Below are 24,634 nucleotides of genomic sequence, written 5' to 3'. Positions count from 1 at the left end.
ATAGGCCTGCCTGCTTTCTCTTAGGTTGTCCCCCCCAGACTCTCCTTGATAAATCTAAGGAGTTCCCCTTTTGCCCTTCTACATGCTGAATTGTACCATGTTGATTTGCATTGCCGCCCCCTACTTGGTTTCCGTGTGCTACTAAAGAGGTTAGGGGACGCAGCTTTTATGAGGTCCTCGTGAGCCTTATATAATTTAGCCTGGGAGTCTTTATTGTTCACCTCGGTATCCAAGTTCCCCACAATTTCCAAGATGGGTATTATCCCGTCATAGAGCATGGGAAGTTTCTTCTTACTTGTAACCAGATGCTCCCACCTGATTCTTCTCCTGCTATTTTCCAGGAGAAGCGCAGGTTTGTTTCCCTCCAAAGCGGTCGTGGGAGTCTGGAGACCAGGGTGGACAAGGTCGAGCTCGAGTGCATTATGGTCACTATCTGCCCTTTCTGTTACCCTAAAGTCCCGGATTGTTGGCCACTTCACTATTTGGGCCAGGACATAATCCAAGCGAGACTCTCTTCCCACTCTATTATAGGTGGTTCTGCTGGGTAGGTCAGATCTCATTCGCCCATTACAGGCTCTAATTCCGAACTTTAGGGTGAGGGCTGTGATTTGTAATGCAAGTGGGGTCCATGCCTTCGGGGGGGGAGCTTCTACCGAGGGCACTGCCCATCTAGCCTCTTCTTCCATTGAAAACCCCTCTAGAAGACCTGGCAGTGGCTCAAAGTGAGAATTAAAATCCCCTCCCACCACATAGAATGAGTCACTCGGTAGCTCAGATAGATCGTTCGTGAGTTCGTCTATGGTCGGTGATTCCTTGGCAATTCCCACTGGCCTGGAACAGATGTTAATTAACACAAGTTTAGCTTGGTTTGGCCAGGATAATGATACCACAAGAATATCATCAGAGGTGACCGGTATCCGTGTTGCCTCACAGCCTAGGTGAGATGCAACCCAGGTCGTAAGCCCCCCTGACGGGCGGCCTTTACCCTCCCACCTTGCTGAAATGAAAAATGACTGATAGCCTTGGTGTCCTTAGTCTTCTCTGGCCCAGGTTTCCTGGAACATACAAACGTCCCCAGTCTCAATGTAGTTTGCCCAGTCGGGGTCGGCCAATTTGTTAGCCAATCCGGCAACATTCCACCAGATTAATCTCAAGTGTTCAGGGGTGTCAGTTGCCGTGCCAGAGAGGTGGGGGAGACGGTTTCAGACACTGGATCAGTCAGTAGTTCAGGAGCATTGCCAACAGTGGGGGCGGATGGCTCAGGAAGTTTGCAGGAGCCATTGTCCAGAGTCACTGGGTTGTAAGTGGACAGTCAGTCGACCCCATCCAGACCATTCAAGCAGTTAAAGCGGTTAAAATGAAAATAGGGTGTGTCAGGCAATTGAAAATTTGGGCGTTGTGCATAATCTTTGTGTCTGCGTCTACGTTCCACCCTTGTCCATTCTTCATGCGGTGGATCATAGTGCATGCGAATAGGAGGAAAGAAAAAGGATACTGGCAGGGTCTGAATAGTAGAATCCAATGAACGATTCACCCCTTCACAGATATGCAAAACAGTACCCGGGTCTTTGAAGGTTACCAAAATACAGTCCCCTATTATTGTTTTTCTAGTCTTCCCTAGCCAGGGGACCCTTCTGACCATAATAATCTCATTGTTAAAATGTGGTGGTAGGGGTCGATTCCAATTCAGCCATTTGATGACCTTTTTCTTCAGGGATTGGAAATCTTCGTTTTCTCCTCTTTGTAGTTGGGGGGCGCCTGCTAACACCACCGTTAGCCTGTTAGCTTCTGGAGGCAAGTCTGGTCTCCGTGGTCTTGGGGCGGGCCGGGCCGGAGAGGGAGAGGAAGTGCTGACAGCTTGAGAGAAGCCAGAGTTGGTCCCTGTCTGTAAACTATGAGGGGCAGGGTCTATTGGTTGTAAAGGCATATTCAATCAATCAATCAATCAAAGACATTTATAGAGCGCACTACCTACCCGTAGGGTCTCGAGGCGCTTGGGGGGGGGGGGTGCCGCTACTGCTCGAACAGCCAGGTCTTGAGCTTCTTCCTGAAGGAGAGGTGGTCTTGGGTCAGGCGCAGGTCGGCCGGGAGGGAGTTCCAGGTCTTGGTGGCCAGGTAGGAGAAGGACCTTCCTCCTGTGGTGGCTCTGCGGATGCGTGGGACGGCGGCGAGGGCGTGGCTGGCAGATCGGAGGTGGCGTTTGGGAGCGTAGAAGTTGATGCGGTTGTTGAGGTAGCTCGGGCCTTGATCGTGGAGAGCTTTGTGTGCGTGGGTAAGGAGGCGGACGGTGATTCTCTTGTTGACCGGGAGCCAGTGTAGGTCTCTTAGGTGTCCGGAGATGTGGCTGTGTCGTGGGATGTCGAGGATGAGTCTAGCTGAGGCGTTCTGGATGCGCTGGAGTCTCTTCTGGATCTTGGCGGTGGTTCCGGCGTAGAGTGCGTTGCCGTAGTCCAGTCGGCTGGTGACGAGGGCCTGGGTGACGGTCTTCCTGGTCTCTGTGGGGATCCACCAGAAGATCTTCCGCAGCATGCGCAGGATGTTGAAGCACGACGAGGAGACGGCGTTGACTTGCCTGGTCATGGAGAGGGAGGAGTCCAGGATGAAGCCCAGGTTGCGTGCGTGGTCCGTTGGTTTGGGTGCGGTGCCCAGGGCGGGGGGGCCACCAGGAGTCGTCCCAGGCAGAGGGCGAGGAGCCCAGGATGAGGACCTCCGTCTTATCTGAGTTCAGTTTCAGGCGGCTCGTCGTCATCCACTCGGCTACCTCTTTCATCCCTTCGTGCAGGTTGGCTCTGGCGGCGGCGGGGTCGTTGGTCAGGGAGAGGATCAGCTGGGTGTCGTCGGCGTAGGAGATTATGTTGAGGTTGTGCTGGCGTGCGATGGCCGCGAGGGGGCTCATGTAGACGTTGAAGAGAGTAGGGCTCAGCGAGGATCCTTGCGGGACGCCGCAGATGACTTCGGTGGCCTCTGACTTGTACGGTGGTAGGCGGACTCTTTGTGTTCTTCCGTCGAGGAAGGAGACGATCCATTCCAGTGCTTTCTCCTGGATTCCGACGTTGCTGAGGCGCTGCACTAGGGTGCGGTGGCAGACCGTGTCGAAAGCCGCGGAGAGGTCTAGGAGGATGAGGGCCGCTGTTTCTCCGTTGTCCATCAGGGCTCAGATGTCGTCAGTGGCGGCGATGAGGGCGGTCTGGGTGCTGTGGTTGGCACGGAATCCGGACTGCGATGGGTCGAGGGATCCATTCGTCTCGAGGAAGGCGGCCAGCTGTTTGTTGACGGTCTTTTCGATGACTTTGGCTGGAAACGGGAGAAGAGAGATGGGGCGGTAATTCTTGAGTTCGGTGGGGTCTGCTGTAGGTTTCTTGAGTAGAGCGCTGAGTTCGGCGTGCTTCCAGCTCTCGGGGAAGGTGGCGGTGTCGAATGAGGTGTTGATGATGTCCCGCAGGTGGGGTGCGATGACAGCGTCGGCTTTGTTGAAGACGTGGTGAGGGCAGGGGTCGGTCGGAGATCCGGAGTGGACGGAGTTCATCATTTGGACGGTGTCTTCGGTGTTGACCGGGGTCCAGGCGCGGAGGGTGGTGGTGGGTGGCGTTGCTGCGGTCGTGGCGTGCGTTGGTTGGGTGCTGAAGCTGTTGTGTATGTCCGCGATCTTGTTGTGGAAGTAGGAGGCGAGGGAGTTGCAGAGGTCTTGCGATGGGGTGATGTCGTTGTTTCCGGCGTTGGGGTTGGAGAGCTCTTTCACGATGTTGAAGAGTTCCTTGCAGTTGTGTGCGTTGTCGTCCAGTCGGTTTTTGAATGCCGTTTTCTTGGCGGTGCGGATCAGTTGGTGGTGTTTCCGGGTGGCGAGCTTGAGGGTGGTCCTGTTGTCCGGCGTGGGTTCCTTTCTCCAGACTTTCTCGAGGGCTCGGCAGTTCTTCTTGGAGCTCTTGAGTTCGTCAGTGAACCATGGGGCTCTCTTATTGCCGGGTCTGCTGGGCGGGATCCTCAGAGGGGCGAGTTCGTCTGCGCATTTGCTGATCCACTTCGAGAGGTTGTCGGCGGCCTGGCTGGGGTTCGCTGAGCTGGCCGGAGGGTGCTGGCTCAGGGAAGCGGCAAGCTGGTCTGCTGTGATCTTGTTCCAGCTTCTTCGGGCAACCTGTTGCTGGTGGTTGTGGATCGTCGTTCTTCTGAAGGTGAAGTGGATGCATCTGTGGTCCGTCCAGTGGAGTTCTGTGGCGTGGCTGAAGGTGATGTCTTTGCTGGATGAGAAGATGGCGTCGAGTGTGTGTCCGGCGAGGTGGGTGGGGGTGGGCACCAGCTGCTTGAGTCCAAGGTTGGCGAGGTTGTCGAGTAGGGTGCTGGTGTTGCAGTCGTTGTTGTTCTCCAGGTGGAAGTTGAAGTCCCCCAGGAGGATGTAGTCCGCGGAGGGGAGGGCGTGCGGGCTGACGAAGTCGGCGATGTCCTCGCTGAATTGAGTGCGTGGTCCCGGAGGTCGGTAGATCAGGGAGCCTCTGAGGGTGTTCTTCGGTTCGGTGTGGATCTGGAAATGCAGGTGTTCGGCAGAGGGTGAGGTGTTGTCGGTGCTGGTCGTGATGCGGATGGTGTTCTTGTGGATGATGGCGATGCCTCCTCCCACTTGGTTGGCGTTGCGGTCCCTCCGGGTGATCTTGTAGCCTTCTGGGATGGCGTTGGCGATGTCGGGCGCTGAGGAGGCGTTCATCCAGGTCTCCGTGATGAAGGCAACGTCAGGGGCTGTGGCGTCTAGGAGGTTCCAGAGTTCGATTGCGTGTCTGTGGACGGAGCGGGTGTTGAGCAGGATGCACTTGAGGTGGTTGCTGCTGGTGTTCGGCTTGGCTGGTGCTGGTGTCGGGCAGGTCCGGATGCAGGTGAACTTGCAGGTGTTGCAGCTGAAGGGTCCGTGGACGCGTCGTGGGGTGGTTCTGCAGCATCCCGGGAGTCGTCCGGTGTTGAGTGCGGTGAGGGTGGCGGCTGTGTAGGTCAGGCGGGTCGCTCGGGGTCCTCGTGGGCCAGGGGTCCTGGCATTGGGCGCGGTCCAGGCGCGGACGGGCGTAGACGGGCTTACCTTTGGCGCGCCTTCGGCACACAACCGGCGCGCCCGCTGCGCGTGACCGCTGCGCGTTCGCACGGTCGCCATATAAGGCGAAGTGCGCGGGTGGGCGGAGCAGCTGGGGGGCGGGAGCGGGGAGGGTACAGAAGGGAAAAAAGGGGCGGGGATAGCGGCGGTGGCGGGAAGCGGGGAGGGAGAGCGGAGGGCGGCGAGACAGCGGGCAAACAGGAAGGAAACCACAAAAACGGGCACAAATTCAAAAAAAGTACAGGCACAAAGGAAGGACAAAAACAACACAATAAAAAACAGTCAGGAGAAACCGGCAGGCGCTCACGGGCCACGCCACTCGAAGGAGGGGGCGTGGTCAGCAGCAGCGAGGCAGGCCCTATTGGTTAGGTTATTGCGCGGTGCCTGGACTGGAATAGCCATGAGTGGCTGCAAGGGGGGGCAGTGGGAGCGCCCTGAGGAGGGACTTTGGTAGCACCCTGTAAACTCTTGTTTTAGGAAGGTTGCCTGCAGGAGGATTGGGCCCCGCATTTTTGGATTGCTTACTAACTAAAGTGTTCAAGGTAGTAAGAGATGCCTCTAAAATGGTAAGCCTAATCTCGACTTTTTTCAAGCTATCACTAATGGGCTGCAAAAGGGAACGAAATAAGAATTCTATACTCCCTAAAGATGTAAGAGAGGGGGCTATATTAGACGTATTAGCCGCTGAGTCACTGTTAGTAGCAGCTGTGTTGGGGTTTGAATCCTTAGAGGGGGTAGCGATAGGCGCAATATCATTATCCCTGCCAGGGGGGAGTACGGTTTTATGTTTTTTACCAAAATCTAGATGGGATAGTTTGGTTTTCCCCAGCCCCCCCCTTGTCTTCCTTCTGCGTTTGCTAGGTGGAGGGCCATGCAGTTCCACCACAACACTTTGCTTTGGCTTGCTTTTCTTATTTTTGTTCAGAGGAGGAGTTTGGGTAACCAAGTCCACTGCCATATTGGATGATAAGGATGGGGTGGTCTCTATGATCTTTTCAGGCAGGATACCAGGGGTGCTTGGGGTTTCCCGTAATAAGAGGGGAAAGTCCTCTAGAGTCGGTAGATTTAGGCTATTAGTGGGGGTACCCTCCTCTTGAGAAATGGGATACGGGATTATCTCTGTCAGGGGTCTACTCTTCATTGATACGATGGAGCGACGACGCTCCGCCCTACGCCTCTCTAAGGAATTTTCTTTGCCCCCATCTCCTTTGGTGGATTTAAAGTAATTGTCCAACGTCCCTGTGTTGCTTCCCCCCGCCCTTGATGGGGTTTCACAAGGTGCCGGTGAGGGCATCACCGTATTCAGTTCCTCGGTTCAGCTGAAGTTGTAAAGAATCAAATGAAAGAGGGATGGCCCAGCCCAGCCTCATTCGGCCTCTGACGGCCGCAGACGGTCCCGCCCTTGTCCCGGGCTTCTCCTGGCGCCCTCCCGCACGCTCCCGCGCAGCCGGGGCGATGCTCCTCTATGAAGCTATTCAATTGGCTGACTAAGGGTGGGCGGGGCCGGCAGGGAGAGCAGCCCAGCTGGTCAATGGGCGCGCGGGGACTCCTGGTCCTCGGAGTCCCCCGCAATCGCTCGCAGCCCTGTCGGTGAGTCCGAGGTTGTCCCCTTGAGTTGCGCCACAAACCGCGAACGCAGGTCCGGCGAGGCGCGGCGGCAGGCAGGAGCAGGCTTCCGTTCAAGGGGGATTGCAGCAGGCTTCCGCACAAGGGGTGGCGGCGTCCTTCACAAACTCCACGTTTCCGCTAGTGTTCCACAATTCGCCCGGTCACAGCCCTTTTCGATGGTGGAGAAGGGTGGGCGGGGCCGGCAGGGAGAGCAGCCCAGCTGGTCAATGGGCGCGCAGGGACTCCTGGTCCTCGGAGTCCCTCGCAATCGCTCGCAGCCCTGCCGGTGAGTCCGAGGTTGTCCCCCTGAGTTGCGCCACAAACCGCGAAGCGGGACCCGCGTAGCGGGTCCGGCGAGGCGCGGCGGCAGGCAGGAGCAGGCTTCCGCTCAAGGGGGATTGCAGCAGGCTTCCGCACAAGGGGTGGCGGCGTCCTTCACAAACTCCACGTTTCCGCTAGTGTTCCCAGTGTACCTGGAGTGAAACAACCTAGGAAAATACAGAAATTTCTTACATGTACCACGCCATACGTTGTGTATTGTCTGACATGTCCTTGTGGCAGAAGGTATGTTGGAAGCACAACGAATCCAGTGAAACTAAGGATTTTAGAACATCAAAGAGCCTTTCAGAATGCAGATGTGAGCTACCCTGTAGCTAGACATTTTGACAAGGAGCATGCACGTAACAGGGATCTGTTAGCCTACTTCTGTTTAGACTCTGTCCCATCCAGTGTAAGAGGGGGGGACAGATTACAAAAGCTCAGGAGACTGGAATCGCGTTATATCATCGATCTACAGAGCAAAATGCCCATGGGATTGAATATGCATGAGGACTTGGCTGTCCATCTAATATGAACTATGATTGATATGTATTATGGCAGTTTTTGATTAACCATATCATTGCTTCCGTTTTCTTCCACTGATTTTATGCTAACATGATTTGTTGGGTTGTTCCATGATACCACCACGTCAGCTATAATGTGATGACTAGTAGCCCTTTCAGGGCAGCATTTAACATTGTTGTGGATCTGGTAATGACGGTATGCGGTGTCATAGCCCATTCAGGGCTTAGATTGTTTATTAATCAGATGAATTACTTTGGATTCTCACTGACTGTGGATATCCAATTGATTGCAATGTATATACAGGTCTTGCATAACTCGCCACTATTCATTAAGATACAGACCCATTACAAGATGGCGGACAATTTATATAATTTTTGTCCTATCTTTATGTTTAGCGTTTATGACACGTGATGGTTTAAATAGATTGTGTTTGACTTGATTCACTGTCTCATTACTGAGGAAGGCCGAGTGCCGAAAGCGCATTTTTTTGAGAATTAAAAAACATCTGTGAACTTACCCTGGGAGTGCTGCTTCCTGTTTTCTCGTTCATTGCGGGAAGGGACTACTGAGCGGATATTGTTGTCGGGTGCACCCCCGACTGGCAGGCACCAGCCAAAGAGTGCGACACGCAGGTGCAAGTGGAGCTTGAATATATATATATATATATATATATATATATATATATATATATATATATATATATATATATATATATATATATATATATATATATATATATATATATATATGGTTTGAAATATCAACTCCTAAATATTTAAATATATAACATTAAATTTAAATTTAGGTAAGGCCTAATAATAAATAAATATATTCTTATATAAACATACACACATAAATTATATATGTGTGTCTGTATGTTCATATATACAGATATATAAAATAACATTATGATTACAAAATATATATTTCACATTACATTACATATGTTGTGTTTTTTAATTAATTTACTACTATAAAAATTGTTTATAGATATTCATATCTATATTAAACATAAAAACATATTAACAAATGAAATGCAAAACATTAAATAAATGACTAAATCAGTATCAAAAAACAAAAGAACAACATTTGCTAAAAATATTAATAACAACATTATAAAAATAACTATATAAGTGAATGTATTTATATCTAATCTAAAATGAAATACATAAAGTAATAATAATATCAAATATATTTAAAATATATTTTAAAAAATGCACTTAAGTCTGAGAATGATAGATATACTATTCCCACTCCAGTCTGTGCATCAGCAGGGAAAGTGTGGACTTAGGAGGGGTAATATTTACTATTTCCACTCCAGTTTGTGCAACAAAAGCGAAAGAGTTGTTCTTCGGAGGGGTTTAATTTACAATTCTCACTCCTGTCTGTGCAACAGTAGGGAAAGCTTTGGACTTCTTAGGTTTTACATTTACTATTCCCTTAAAAAATCTTTTAGAGTGCAAATAGTCATAATAACCCCCACATTCATCCAGTAGATAGCTCAATCTTGAGAATTACCTATATCCTACTAACCTAAATATAGGTTCATAGGAAGTACCACAGAGGTATTTAGAAGATGAGTCACAACCTGAGTCACAACCTCCACATGGACCCCATGGGCAGGGTTTTTACCGGGATTACAGGACCCGACACACATAAATACCCTGGATGGCTCGCAATGTTTTTTTCAGACACAATCAATGGATGGTTCTCCTTAGAGAATGACCGGTTGATCATTAACAAAAATCTGTTCCCACAGAAGAGGCTACACAGCCTTCATTTGCCTGCCTTTTTTGGTGATTGGAAGGTTACCATGACCCTGTACATTCATGTATTTTTTCCTTCTAAAATATGACACTGAAGACGCACAATGGAAACATTGATTCCTGTAAGAATATTTAGTGGAAGGAAGGAGTTAAAATACCAGAAGGGGCTTGTCCCCCGTGGCCAATAGAGCGCAACGCCCACTGTCCTTCTGGCACCACACACTGCACGTAGACTAACGTGAAGGTGAGGCTTACGAATACACCCGCATCGACGGGAGACCCAGCATCTTAGTGAACCTGGAAGAGACGAACCACAGGTAATCAGGCAGGTGGATGGCCTTGATGCCGTGAGTACATTAAGGCAACCACTTGGTTTACCACCCATATTACATCGAGTCAAACACAGGTAGAATTTTTGGACATCAAGATAATCAGCAAAGACAACCACCTCAAAGTAGATTTGTATGTGAAGCCAACAGCTCGCAACACACTTTTACATTACACCAGTTATCATCCGAAGACCCAAAAATCCAATATTCCTTTCGGCCAATTCCTCCGAGTCCGAAGGAACTGTTCCTCATTAGCAGACTTTGACAAAAGAGCGGCTGAGATGAAAAATAAATTCATATCTCAAGGCTATCCCAAACGTCTAGTCCGCGATTCCCACAAAAGAGCCAGGTTCTTTGATAGGCAACATCTATTAACACCACACAACAAAGAACCAAACTCCAAAATGGTCTTTGTGACAAGACATTCAACCATGAATGCGAAACTCCAACACATAGTGCTTGCAAACCGGCATATATTGAATGCCACAAAATCCAAGGAAAATCAGCTACCCAAACCAGTCTTTGCATATAGGAAAAACAAGAACCTCAAAGACTTGGTTGTATGGTCGAGAATGGAAACAAAAAACACTGTTCCCACACAAAGATCTTTAACTGGCATGACCCCTGTCGTGGGCAACTTTAAATGCCTTACATGCACTGCCTGTGATTTTGCCATAGAGACCAAAGAATGGACCTTCAATAATAGGGAAGGGTGTTGAAATATCGATTACAAAAATATAGTTGACATAAATATAGTTGTAAAAATATCGTTTACAAAAATATCGACACCCTATACCTAAACAGGTAAGTACATAAATATCTACTCAAAAATATTGTTGTAATAAATATGGATGTAAAAAATATCGACTTTTCTAATTAATTAAAATTACATTAAATAATAAATAAATATAAGTGCTATTAAGAAAATACATTACATTACTTTTATTTTTTAACTATTTAAAACAAATTAACTACACTTTTTCATTATAAACTTAATAAATGTGTACATATACATATATTTAACACATTACTTTATATAACAACAATGATACATACATATAATTAAAATATAAAATATGTTATTAGTTAAAACATTTGATAGCGAAGGGGTAAAAATTACTATTCCCACTCCAGAGGGTGAAACAGTAGGGAAAGCGTTGGATAGCGTAGGGGTAAAAATTAATATTCGCACTCGAGGGTGCAACAGTAGGGAAAGCGTTGGATAGCGTAGGGGTAAAAATTACTATTCCCACTCCAGAGGGTGCAACAGTAGGGAAAGCGTTGGATAGCATAGGGGTTAAAATTACTATTCCCACTCCAGAAGGGTGCAACAGTAAGGAAAGCGTTGGATAGCGTAGGGGTAAAAATTACTATTCCCACTCCAGAGGGTGCAACAGTAGGGAAAGTGTTGGATAGCGTAGGGGTAAAAATTACTATTCCCACTCCAGAGGGTGCAACAATAGGGAAAGCGTTGGATAGCGTAGCGGTAAAAATTACTATTCCCTTTCCAGAGGGTGCAACAGTAGGGAAAGCGTTGGATAGCGTAGGGGTAAAAATTACTATTCCCACTCCAGAGGGTTCAACAGTAGGGAAAGTGTTGGATAGTGTAGGGGTAAAAAATACTAAATGTATTTACTCGTTTAAAAATTAACAAATCTTTATTTTTATTTAATTAATCATTAATTAAATAATTATTCAATTAAAATGTAATTAATTCACTACTTATTCACTTAAAAATTCCAGTACACACACCTAAAATTAATTAAACAATTAACATAATTAATTTACATAATTATTAATCAATTAACTAATTGAAATTAATTTACTATTATTTATAAACTATTTATATTAAATTAAAACCTTAATTAATCTATTATTTTATTATATTTAAATTACTTCCCACCCTACTCCCGTATAAACCCACAACCCGCTACGGAACTATTAACACTAAATTCAACATAAAATACATTATTAACTAATAAAATACTACAAAAAATACTACTTTGACAACCAATACTCATTAAAAACACTACATTACTTATAATTATTTAAAAAACGATATTTTTGTAAACTATGTTTTTGTAAACGATATTTATTACAACTATATTAATGTTATCGATATTACTTACCTGTCTGTCGATATTCTGGTCAAACTATATTTTTGACATCGATATTTCTTCTTGTAGATATTTCTGCGGCGATATTAAGGTTAGTCGATATTTTTACGACGATATTCCCGCTCTGCACCAATAATAGATCCCTACTATCCCAAACTTTGACGAACTGCAAAACCACAAATGTGGTTTACCTACTGTCATGCCCTTGTGATTTAGAGTACGTAGGTGAAACCGCTCGAATGATGTCAAAACGTTTGTTCGAACACAGATCAGCCATCCGAACGGGAAAAATCCAAGCCCCACTAGTTAAACACTACTATGGAGGCCAAACACAATCCCAATGATATACGTTGGTTCATCTTAGAAAAAATCCGAAAATCATCAGGTGCACAAAGTACTCAGGTACGAAAATGTAGAGAAGTGTACTGGATTTTCACTTTGGACACTTATACCAAAGGGCTGAATAACGAAATACCTTGGGACCAAGTCCTCAAGTATAACCATAGCTAAATCATTGATGCATTAGTAGTACTGCACCCCTAAAGTTTCATAATTCTGCAATTAAAATTTTCCAATTACATACTAACATTAACACCTCCAGCCCTCGAAAACCTACATTGATGGAGCCTCCTGGCCCTTTAACTAAATTCCTTCCTTAATAAATCTAATTGGTGATCACAGCCACATACTGTAAAGATACCTTCATACATGCGTGAATTCCATTGGTTGTATAAAACATTCGAACCACTACCATCAGCTTTGCCATACTATAAACCTGTTCCAAGATGTCCGCCATCTAAGCTGTAACCCCACAGTAAACTCCGACCTGCTTCTTTACACTTCCGGATCACAACAGCCGTGGCCCGGCCTCTAAGCAGGTCTGATTCCTTCCGCAATCTGACCATAAAAACACCACTAACTTCCTGTTACTTTCTCTACCCTCGGATTGTCAATCGAGATGCCAGATGAGCAGACACCTCCATCGGGACGCACGCGGGACGCTTTAATCAGGTATTTACTCATCCCTGGTAGGGGGTTGAAATGTCGATTACAAAAATATAGTTGACATAAATATAGTTGTAAAAATATCGTTTACAAAAATATCGACACCCTATACCTAAACAGGTAAGTACGTAAATATCTACTCAAAAATATCGTTGTAATAAATAAAGATGTAAAAAATATCGACTTTTTAAATTAATTAAAATTACTTTAAATTATAAATAAATATAAGTACTATTAACAAAATACATTACATTACTTTTATTTTTTAACTATTTAAAACAAATTAACTACACTTTTTCATTATAAACTTAATAAATGTGTACATATACATATATTTACCACATTACTTTATATAACAACAATAATACATACATATAATTAAAATATAAAATATATTATTAGTTAAAACATTTGATAGCGAAGGGGTAAAAATTACTATTCCCACTCCAGAGGGTGAAACAGTAGGGAAAGCGTTGGATAGCGTAGGGGTAAAAATTACTATTCCCACTCTAAAGGGTGCAACAGTAGGTAAAGCGTTGGATAGCGTAGGGGTAAAAATTACTATTCCCACTCCAGAGGATGCACAGTAGGGAAAGCGTTGGATAGCGTAGGGGTAAAAATTATTATTCCCACTCCAGAGGGTGCAACAGTAGGGAAAGCGTTGGATAGCGTAGGGGTAAAAATTACTATTCCCACTCCAGAGGGTGCAACAGTAGGGAAAGCGTTGGATAGTGTAGGGGTTAAAATTACTATTCCCACTCCAGAGGGTGCAACAGTAGGGAAAGCGTTGGATAGCGTAGGGGTAAAAATTACTATTCCCACTCCAGAGGGTGCAACAGTAGGGAAAGCATTGGATAGCGTAGGGGTAAAAATTACTATTCCCACTCCAGAGGGTGCTACAGTAGGGAAAGCGTTGGATAGCGTAGGGGTAAAAATTACTATTCCCACTCCAGAGGGTGCAACAGTAGGGAAAGCATTGGATAGTGTAGGGGTAAAAATTACTAAATGTATTTACTCGTTTAAAAATTAACAAATCTTTATTTTTATTTAATTAATCATTAATAAATAATTATTCAATTAAAATGTAATTAATTCACTACATTTTCACTTAAAAATTCCAGTACACACACCTAAAATTAATTAAACAATTAACATAATTAATTTACATAATTATTAATCAATTAACTAATTGAAATTAATTAACTATTATTTATTATACTATTTATATTAAATTAAAACATTAATTAATCTATTATTTTATTATATTTAAATTACTTCCCACCCTACTCCCCTATAAACCCACAACCCGCTACGGAACTATTAACACTAAATTCAACATAAAATACATTATTACAACTATATTAATGTTATCGATATTACTTACCTGTCTGTTGATATTCTGGTCAAACTATATTTTTGACATCGATATTTCTTCTTGTAGATATTTCTGCGGCGATATTAAGGTTATTCGATATTTTTATGACGATATTCCCGCTCTGCACCAATAATAGATCCCTACTATCCCAAACTTTGACGAACTGCAAAACCACAAATGTGGTTTACCTACTGTTATGCCCTTGTGATTTAGAGTACGTAGGTGAAACCGCTCGAATGATATCAACACATTTGTCCGAACACAGATCGGCCTTCCGAACGGGAAAAATCCAAGCCCCACTAGTTAAACACTACATGGAGGCCAAACACAATCCCAATGATATACGTTGGTTCATCTTAGAAAAAATCCGAAAATCATCAGGTGCACAAAGTACTCAGGTACGAAAATGTAGAGAAGTGTACTGGATTTTCACTTTGGACACTTATACCAAAGGGCTGAATAACGAAATACCTTGGGACCCAGTCCTCAAGTATAACCATAGCTAAATCATTGATGCATTAGTAGTAGTGCACCCCTAAAGTTTCATAATTCTGCAATTAAAATTTTCCAATTACATACTAACATTAACACCTCCAGCCCTCGAAAACCTACATTGATGGAGCCTCCTGGCCCTTTAACTAAATGCCTTCCTTAATAAATCTAATTGGTGATCACAGCCACATACTGTAAAGATACCTTCATACATGCGTGAATTCCATTGGCTGTATAATACATTCGAACCACTACCATCAGCTTCGCCATACTATAAACCCGTTCCAAGATGTCCCCCATCTAAGCTGTAACCCCTCAGTAAACTCCGACCTGCTTCTTTACACTTCCGGATCACAAGAGCCATGGCCCGGCCTCTAAGCAGGTCTGATTCCTTCCGCAATCTGACCATAAAAACACCACTAACTTCCTGTTGCTTTCTCTACCCTCGGATTGTCAATCGAGAAGCCAGATGAGCAGACCCCTCCATCGGGACGCACGCGGGACGCTTTAATCAGGTATTTACTCGTCCCTGGTAGGGGGTTGAAATATCGATTACAAAAATATATTTGACATAAATATAGTTGTAAAAATATCGTTTACAAAAATATCGACACCCTATACCTAAACAGGTAAGTACATAAATATCTACTCAAAAATATTGTTGTAATAAATAAAGATGTAAAAAATATCGACTTTTTAAATTAATTAAAATTACATTAAATTATAAATAAATATACGTACTATTAACAAAATACATTACATTACTTTTATTTTTTAACTATTTAAAACAAATTACCTACACTTTTTCATTATAAACTTAATAAATGTGTACATATACATATATTTACCACATTACTTTATATAACAACAATAATACATATATATAATTAAAATATAAAATATATTATTAGTTAAAACATTTGATAGCGAAGGGGTAAAAATTACTATTCCCACTCCAGAGGGTGAAACAGTAGGGAAAGCGTTGGATAGCGTAGGGGTAAAAATTACTATTCCCACTCCAAAGGGTGCAACAGTGGGGAAAGCGTTGGATAGCGTAGGGGTAAAAATTACTATTCCCACTCCAGAGGGTGCAACAGTAGGGAAAGCGTTGGATAGCGTAGGGGTAAAAATTACTATTCCCACTCCAGAGGGTGCAACAGTAGGGAATGAGTTGGATAGCATAGGGGTAAAAATTACTATTCCCACCCCAGAGGGTGCAACAGTAGGGAAAGAGTTGGATAGCATAGGGGTAAAAATTACTATTCCCACTCCAGAGGGTGCAATAGTAGGGAAAGCGTTGGATAGCGTAGGGGTTAAAATTACTATTCCCACTCCAGAGCGTGCAACAGTAGGGAAAGCGTTGGATAGCGTAGGGGTAAAAATTACTATTCCCACTCCAGAGGGTGCAACAGTAGGGAAAGTGTTAGATAGCGTAGGGGTAAAAATTACTATTCCCACTCCAGAGGGTGCAACAGTAGGGAAAGCGTTGGATAGCGTAGGGGTAAAAATTACTATTCCCACTCCAGAGGGTGCAACAGTAGGGAAAGCGTTGGATAGCGTAGGGGTAAAAATTACTATTCCCACTCCAGAGGGTGCAACAGTAGGGAAAGCGTTGGATAGTGTAGGGGTAAAAATTACTAAATATGTTTACTCGTTTAAAAATTAACAAATCTTTATTTTAATTTAATTAATCATTAATTAAATAATTATTCAATTAAAATGTAATTAATTCACTACATTTTCACTTAAAAATTCCAGTACACACAACTAAAATTAATTAAACAATTAACATAATTAATTTACATAATTATTAATCAATTAACTAATTGAAATTAATTAACTATTATTTATTAAACTGTTTATATTAAATTAAAACATTAATTGATCTATTATTTTATTATATTTAAATTACTTCCCACCCTACTCCCCTATAAACCCACAAGCCGCTACGGAACTATTAACACTAAATTCAACATAAAATACATTATTAACTAATAAAATACTACAAAAAATACTACTTTGACAACCAATACTCATTAAAAACACTACATTACTTATAATTATTTAAAAAATGATATTTTTGTAAACTATGTTTTTGTAAACGATATTTATTACAACTATATTAATGTTATCGATATTACTTACCTGTCTGTCGATATTCTGGTCAAACTATATTTTTGACATAGATATTTCTTCTTGTAGATATTTCTGCGGCGATATTAAGGTTAGTCGATATTTTTACGACAATATTCCCGCTCTGCACCCTCGTCCCTACCCCCCATAGGCACCAGTTCAAGAGCCATCCTATCATGTCGTCTCAACCAACCCCTCCTTAATTTTTGTCCATATATCGATTTTGCCCCCAAGATAATCCTGCTACAGGGATTTTAACTTCATCAAATACGTAGATTGAAGTACCAGAGAAATAGATCCCACTATCGGAAGACGCGGCGGACCCTGTGAACAGGTATTAAATCCTTTCCGTCCGTTTCAGACTCCCTACCCTCCGTTGAGTAAAGCAACCATGTCTGCATACACAGGTGTTCTTTAAATTCCCGAAAATTTCTACCTTTATCTACAGGGGGGAAAAAACTCGATTCTATCGCTTTTGGAACATCTACACTTATGGTCCCTGAGACATCTAACAACATAGAATAAGGTAGATGGTTTTCTTAGACCCTATAAAACACTGCCTTTTTGCGATTTGGACTCACCCTAATCCTTAATCTAATTATTGGCTTCTAATTGAATCCATTGTCACTCCCCTTGTAGCCTTCATTGCACAGAGGCGCAGCGACGGTCAACCCTTCACAAGACCATTTTCTATAGAATCTATTGTCACGCCCTTCAGGTTCCTTTAGAGCCTGATTGTAGAATCGATTGCTCAATTTCTCTCTTTACCAGCTTGTCTGCACGTCACCTGCAGGAAACATGCCCATCTGTGCAGCCCTAATCTAAACACCTATCCTCGTGTTTTACGTTTCCCACAGTGTTTCTTTCTACTATTGCTGCTAACCTGTCCCAACCGGCCATTTGTTGACAACCACGTGCCTCATATACAGGTACCCTTTTCATTAAAATTACTTTACTGTTGTCCTACAACCCCACATTTTATCATTAAGCATATGCTTACCTACTTTATGTTTTATGTTCTCACTACAGTGAAGAACCTCTCTATGAAGCTATAAAAGCGCCACCGCATTAAACCCCTATACCATACTAGAGGACACTGCAGCCACAGTTTTTGGTAAGCGGACATCTCTTTTGCCAATTTACACATTTCCCTTCATCTGTTTGTTTGTAACACCCCGTTTCATTCCCTCAATCACCACCACCAACCTTTTTCCATAGCTGCATGTTCCCGGTTCAGTTTAGGTTCTTCCGAGCCCTCATTCTATGTATCTCCAAAACTGCCAGGACACAATGTGAATATATTGACCTCCATGGAAAATTTAGACTCTGTATTAGACCGACAGATAGCACTTCCCAGTAAAGATAAAAAGTGAGTTAGGATGCGCACAAAGTTGAAGCAAATACATGCCATCAAATTTGTATATATGTATATAGTAGGATCGTTTTGTGTGTTCTCAGGGCAATTTCCCTCTTGTTTTTAATCACGACTTTGTAAATATTGAAACACTGTATGTTTTTGTAATCTTGCATGATTAGGACAATACACTGACACTGATATGTACTCTTATGTATTTTTGTTTGCATAGGTTCCTTTGGAAAATTCATCATGGCTTCCTGATGAAGGCTAATAGCCGAAACACGCGTAGTAATCTCTAGCCATGTTTTTAGATTAAAATGTTAATTGGATAAATACCCAAAACAATAGTCTCTGTATAATGAATTGTAATGTAATGTATTGTAAACTGAAAAGAACAAATCTGTACAACATTATTATTATGTAGTTTATATATCACAAATGCATAGGAGACAAAAACGTATGTTTTTTAGACCATAACCAAATAAAACAAAATAAAATAAATATATATTTTTGTACCATGCACATTGTTAACATATAGTTATTACTGTCTGATGTCAGTTCATGTCCACCAAATATCCTTGTTCCTAATTTTCTGTTTTTCCAATTGATTTTTACACAGCCTTCATTTGCCTCCCTTTTTTGGTGATTGGAAGGTTACCATGACCCTGTACATTCATGTATTTTTTCCTTCTAAAATATGACACTGAAGACGCACAATGGAAACATTGATTCCTGTAAGAATATTTAGTGGAACGAAGGAGTTAAAATACCAGAAGGGGCTTGTCCCCCGTGGCCAATAGAGCGCAAAGCCCACTGTCCTTCTGTCACCACACACTGCACGTAGACTAACGTGAAGGTGAGGCTTACGAATACACCCGCATTGACGGGAGACCCAGCATCTTAGTGACCTAGAAGAGACGAACCACAGGTAACCAGGCAGGTGGCAGGCCTTGATGCCGTGAGTACATTAAGGCAACCACTTGGTTTACCACCCATATGCACCATTGCCATTCCGAACATAAGGCAATTAATATTGTGTTTTTCCTCATACTTACTTTCTTTCTGTGACAGAGTGTTACAACAAGCACCTCCTCCCACCGGAATCCATGTTACAATTCTCGTAACTTAAGTAGGTGCAACCCAAAATTACTCACATATATGTTTGATGGATGTTTCCCGGAACCACTCGGGGTTTGACCATACATCTATCTTGGTTTTTCTGCCTGATAGTCGCAAATTACATTTTTTGTGTGTACACTAACAAAACGATACCCACCAATTGGGTAAATGAGACGTTCCGGAGCACAACCAGTGCGTTAAGAGCTTCCGTAAGAACATATGACCAATGGGTTTGTGCTCAGCCCAAATTTTAGGAAAACATAAGACCAATAAGGACGTCATAGAATTTATAGTAGACATCCTCAATATTCAATTATACATCTGCATGCCAGACAATGCGATCATAACAAACACACAACTACATTAGTCTGTAGAAGAATGGCACTGGGCTGTGAGTGCATGCATTGACCTTTTTAGCCGCTAGCAAGACCCCATGGATGCTTTTCATTGTTATGTGTCTTCTTTTCTCTTCCAGAAATTTTCAATTGACGTGGAAATCGTAAGTTACGCTACCACTCTTGCACCTACGCACACCTTAGCGTGATTACATAGACTACACAAGCTCTGGGTACAAAAGAACTTGAGCTAAACTGGTTCTGAAGAAAGCCAATTGAACTGGGACAATTTGGCTGAAACATGTAGGCCATCTCACCTTTTCGGGATGTGTGAGATCTTTTCTCCTCACTCACAACTTTTTTAACCCTCCCCAGGAACTGTATAATTAATAATCTGGTTTACACCATCTATCTTAGTATCCTGGAGGTCGTTTTTAAGAATCACACTCACTTTATTCACCTCTTCACATAAAAAAAACCTCTCTTGTAATCTGGTGTCGAAGCACATAATAGGAGGCACTCGACCCCCTAGGTGGGTACCCAATGATAAAGCATAACACCAACTAGGTTGGTGGGTAGGGGTTCTTTAAAAAACCTAATGGGTTTTCTGTAAGGGAGACCACTGTAATGACCAGACACTTATTGGTCTGTCCAAGTTCACCCTGAGCTCGTTCTCGTTGTTTACAGAGCAAGTCTTGGGGAGACGAACAAGCCCTACCCTTACCTCCTCTCTCTCTCTCTCTCTCTCGATAGATATGAGATACATAAAACTGACCCCAAAATAAAATTGTGAAAAGCAGGTTTGAATGTGGAAGTGATTTGGGGGTTGTAGGGGATCTATGCAACGTTATTATCAACTGTGTTCTCTTTGGGCAAGGCAAATAATAAGTAGATTTTTAATGGTGGTGTGTAATAAATATTGTTGGGTTGAAGGTACCTTTTAGCTGCTGAATATGGCATACTGAAAGTATATTGGATGTGTGATGTGAGGATTGTCTATTGTGCACTAGTTGTAGGATGAGCCGTAGATTTAGGTTTTGTTTGTAGCACACCCATAGTCGATTGTATGGCAAATCATAGGTAGGAGAAGCAGAGGAAAAGTGAGTGGTATGCACAGGAAGCAATGATAAGCAATTAAAGCAAGGGGTGGGATGTAAGCTTCTTTTAAGATTTATATTGAATTCAATAGATTTCACAAGCACATCTCTGTGCAGGCAAAACCTAGCAAGCACAGCACAAGTGCTCTGCACTTGAAACCTGAAAAGGGCATGCTGCTTGTGCTGGTGAGAGCGCAAAGTCAGTGGACAACCATTCAGACCAGGGCATGACTGTCAGCGCCTGTGTGAATATGAAGGCAGTGCTTCACTCTTGGTATGCAGAGCAGCCATCCGGCACAGCATCGTCCCCTCTTTCTTTGCATATGAGCGCCGAGGTCCGCTTGTGGTTTACAGGGCTGTGGTAGCCATTTACCAGAGCACAGTCCTGTTGGTGTGTGCCCCTCCTCACTGCTAGGGTGCAGGGCTGTGGGCAGTCATTTCACACAGCACAATATTTTGCCCAGTAAATAGTAATATTGGTGAAGCGTCTCACTTTGTGGCGGTGAGAGCAGTGCCTTGCACAGGATGTGTCGGGTGGCATGCATTGATCCTTGCTGTTAAAGGCCTTTCACCATGGTCTAGTGGAGGCTGAGGACAGGGACTCGCACAGGTCCAAACACTCCTTCTGATAGCTGTTTATATGCTGATGACCTCAACACTGACGATCTGTTATTAGACACAGAAAAACAACAGAGGAGTAGAAACCCAGTGAGGGAGTGCCTGCGGGGCTTGAGCCTGTACTATGCCCTCCCGATTCAAGTCCTGGCAGCAGCAATAACAATGCAAGAAAATGTACTGCAGCATGACATATAAAAGCACAGCAGGACAGGCCGCTCTCAGGGAGGGGGTGAGCTGAACGGACGATACCCAGCCTGAGTAACTGGGGCTTAGAGCACCAGAGACGAGGCATGCACATTTTCACAGCCTGATTTCTCCTCAAACATATCACACCACCCTTTGAATAGCTCCGCAAATAAAGGCAAAGCACCCTTCCCACTTCACTTTATAGTATGGTGACACCTATTATAATAGAGGGAAAGGCAGGAAGAAAAATCTGAAGTAAAGCGCCTTCTAAACAACATGTTTTAATTGATATATTCTGATTACTGACTATGAAAGCCGCACAGTGAAATTTTATGCAGGTTTACTATTTAGCACCACACAGAACATCCAAATATTTGGGCACTTGGAAGGGGAGGCAGTGGGTTGAGTTTTTCAAAAAAATCATCTGTGAACTTCCCATTTACTAAACACTTATTTGGCCTTGTTTCATTTTCCTTAAATTATGGGAAATGCAGTGATTTTAGATTTCACAAAAAGTATGAACATAACATATACAAAACAGAACCTTGAATCACAATTATGGATGTACACAAGGATGACCTGATTAACCGTTCAATAAGAATGAACGTTTCAATACTAATTCTCCTTTAACCACTGTCCTAAAGAGAGAAAAGGGGGCATCATTCAAAATGCCATAGAGACCAACAAATTTCAACAGGAGCTTGAAACATTTTCCAGAAAGACCTTAATGAAGTGTAAACCCAGCACTGAGGTTTGCAACACCCCCATGCACCAGCTGGTCTTACATAGAATAACAACTGAGTCTAACCTGTGCCTCTCACCTCAAACCAACAACTTATACAACAAAGTAAAAAAAAAAATCACATAGTGATAATGCAACCAGAGGTTAAAAAAAGCACACATAGTCATTAAAAGCGTCACAAGGTCTTGAACTTAAAAACAAAAGTAATTTGTGCATGGCACTGTTATGTAGTTCTTATATTACCCATGCAGGAGCTGCATGTTTGGATAACATAAACTGTGGGATTGGTGACAGACTAACTCTGAGCACCCCCACCATGAATGTTAACCTGTTTGCATTAGCTAGCTCACAGTGCCACTAGAAACTCCCCTTATCGGGGAGAGAATAGTGTCTGGCAACCTTAGATCATGACAACCCTGATCCTCAGGATCGTGAAAACAATATACTACTTTTTGCTCAGTCACTCGTGGTCACTTACTTGGTCTCAGAGAGTTACACAGAAGAAACAGTCGGGCGTGTTCACAATAAGAATTTATTGCACAATTGTCCTTCTAGTGTATTATATATGTAAATGTATTTGAGCTTATATAGCGCATAGCTACCTGCAGTGGGTTTCCCGGCGTTTGCTTAGAGAACCCGTCCTGGTATTCCCCTGTGAGATAGCCCCGGCAGGGTATTCACAAGGTGAAAGCCAGGCATCCCGCCGTGAGGGGCCGTTGTGGAGATTAAGCAAGCTACTGCCCAGAGTCGCAGAGTGTGAACCCGTGAGTCAAGAAGGCACCGGAGCGAGAATTATCGAGTCCATGGAATTTTTAGCCCAAGACCCGCCGAGGCGGGGAATTGAACCCTGGTCCAGGGCCGATCTCAGCTTCCGGGTCTGCCGCCTCTAACCCCTGAGCCACACTTCTCCACAGTGCTGCAACAACAGTTAGACAGTAGCAGAGATATATGATTAGCAGTACAGTGAATATAAAAGGATAGTACAATTCTACCGTCTTGAAATAATCATGAATGCATACATGAATATAAAATGCATGATAAAACAAGTGCGCGTATTCTTACGATACCTATCTAGATTTACCTAAGTGTACATAGCATGTGAGTAGGTGTGTAGCCAAGAATCCCTCTAGGTTTGAGTCTTACCGCATTACCTGAGTTGAGAGAGTGTGGGACCCCATCCTGATCTTGAGTTGGACACCCCACAAGGGATGTGTTAGCCCACTGTCAGCTGGAGCATCTGCATGCAGGAGCCTCAGCGTCTCTGGCCAGTGTGTCGGCCTGGAAGTCTCAGTTCCTCTGTTTAACCTTGGCAAGACATGCTGTATTTATACACTGAAGTATCTAGGGTTCCTTTGTCCCTTGTTACTTGTATTAGCCATTGTTGGATTTGAGGATGACATATGGGATGAACCTTGTACGTAGATATTTTGCAGGTGGTGTCTAGCCCCTGCCTGGTTTCCAAGAACCCTAATGAACATTCATTCATATTGTGTGAGTCTATAAATGAAGTCATAGAATGTTATTGTTTGGGAAAACCTTCCTTCTGCACCCATGGCAAGAACTAGGTAAAGGTTTAAACCTAAAGGCTTGTTACTGTGTAGTATAAGGGAGGTAATGTAGGTGATGGTGTATGGTATCACCCGGGCCTATATTAGGGTACCTATATGAAACATAACACCCACTCCTCTTCCGAAAGATAACAATATTAACAAAATTATAGTGAACCATTCTTTTTACTAGGTAGCAACACATAAAAACTAACAGTGATCTCCTTAAAATATTATCATTAAAATCATTTAAAAAGTCTAAGAGAGATAAAAAATAGAAAAAAGGAAAAAATCTTCATTTTTGCAAGTTGGTATTAGAAGTGTCACATGAAGCCAAAGTCCTAGTTGAGTTTGTTTATATAAGTCGAACTAATACAAGCATTTTTAGAAGGCCATGCTTTTTCAGTGAAATTTTCAGTTTTTAGGAAATGTTCCAAATTGAGTCAAGTTTTGAAATCAAAAATGAAAAGGCTGAATTGTTTCCCAGCACACAATGAGCCAATTACAGAATAAGTGTCCTGGCTGGGAGACACAACATCGTCTTTGCTTGCCGCTTCAGAGGATGGACCCTGTAATACCTCGCAGAGTATGTCAAAGGAGCACAGATGATACTCAGAACTGCCAATAGCTGGTGCCAAGGCACTGGTGCTGAAGTCAAAACCTCAGTGCTGGTGGTAGTGCTGGTGGAAGAGCAGATGCTCAACCCAGTTGTAGTAAATGGTACCTGCGGGTTCTCGAGGAATACCGCCATCAAAATGGGAATAGGCTGGGGGCATTGCCGGGCATGGGGCCTCAACAGTTCTAGCCTGGTGTTTATGTCCACAGAGGTGTCCGATGCGAATGTCAGACAGAGAGCCAACATGCATTCTTCTCCTCAAAACAGGCATCGAAGTA

This window comes from Lissotriton vulgaris, chromosome 4_1 (assembly GCF_964263255.1).
Source record: "Lissotriton vulgaris chromosome 4_1, aLisVul1.2, whole genome shotgun sequence".
Classification (NCBI taxonomy): Eukaryota; Metazoa; Chordata; class Amphibia; order Caudata; family Salamandridae; genus Lissotriton; species Lissotriton vulgaris.
This window is presented reverse-complemented; position numbering follows the sequence as displayed.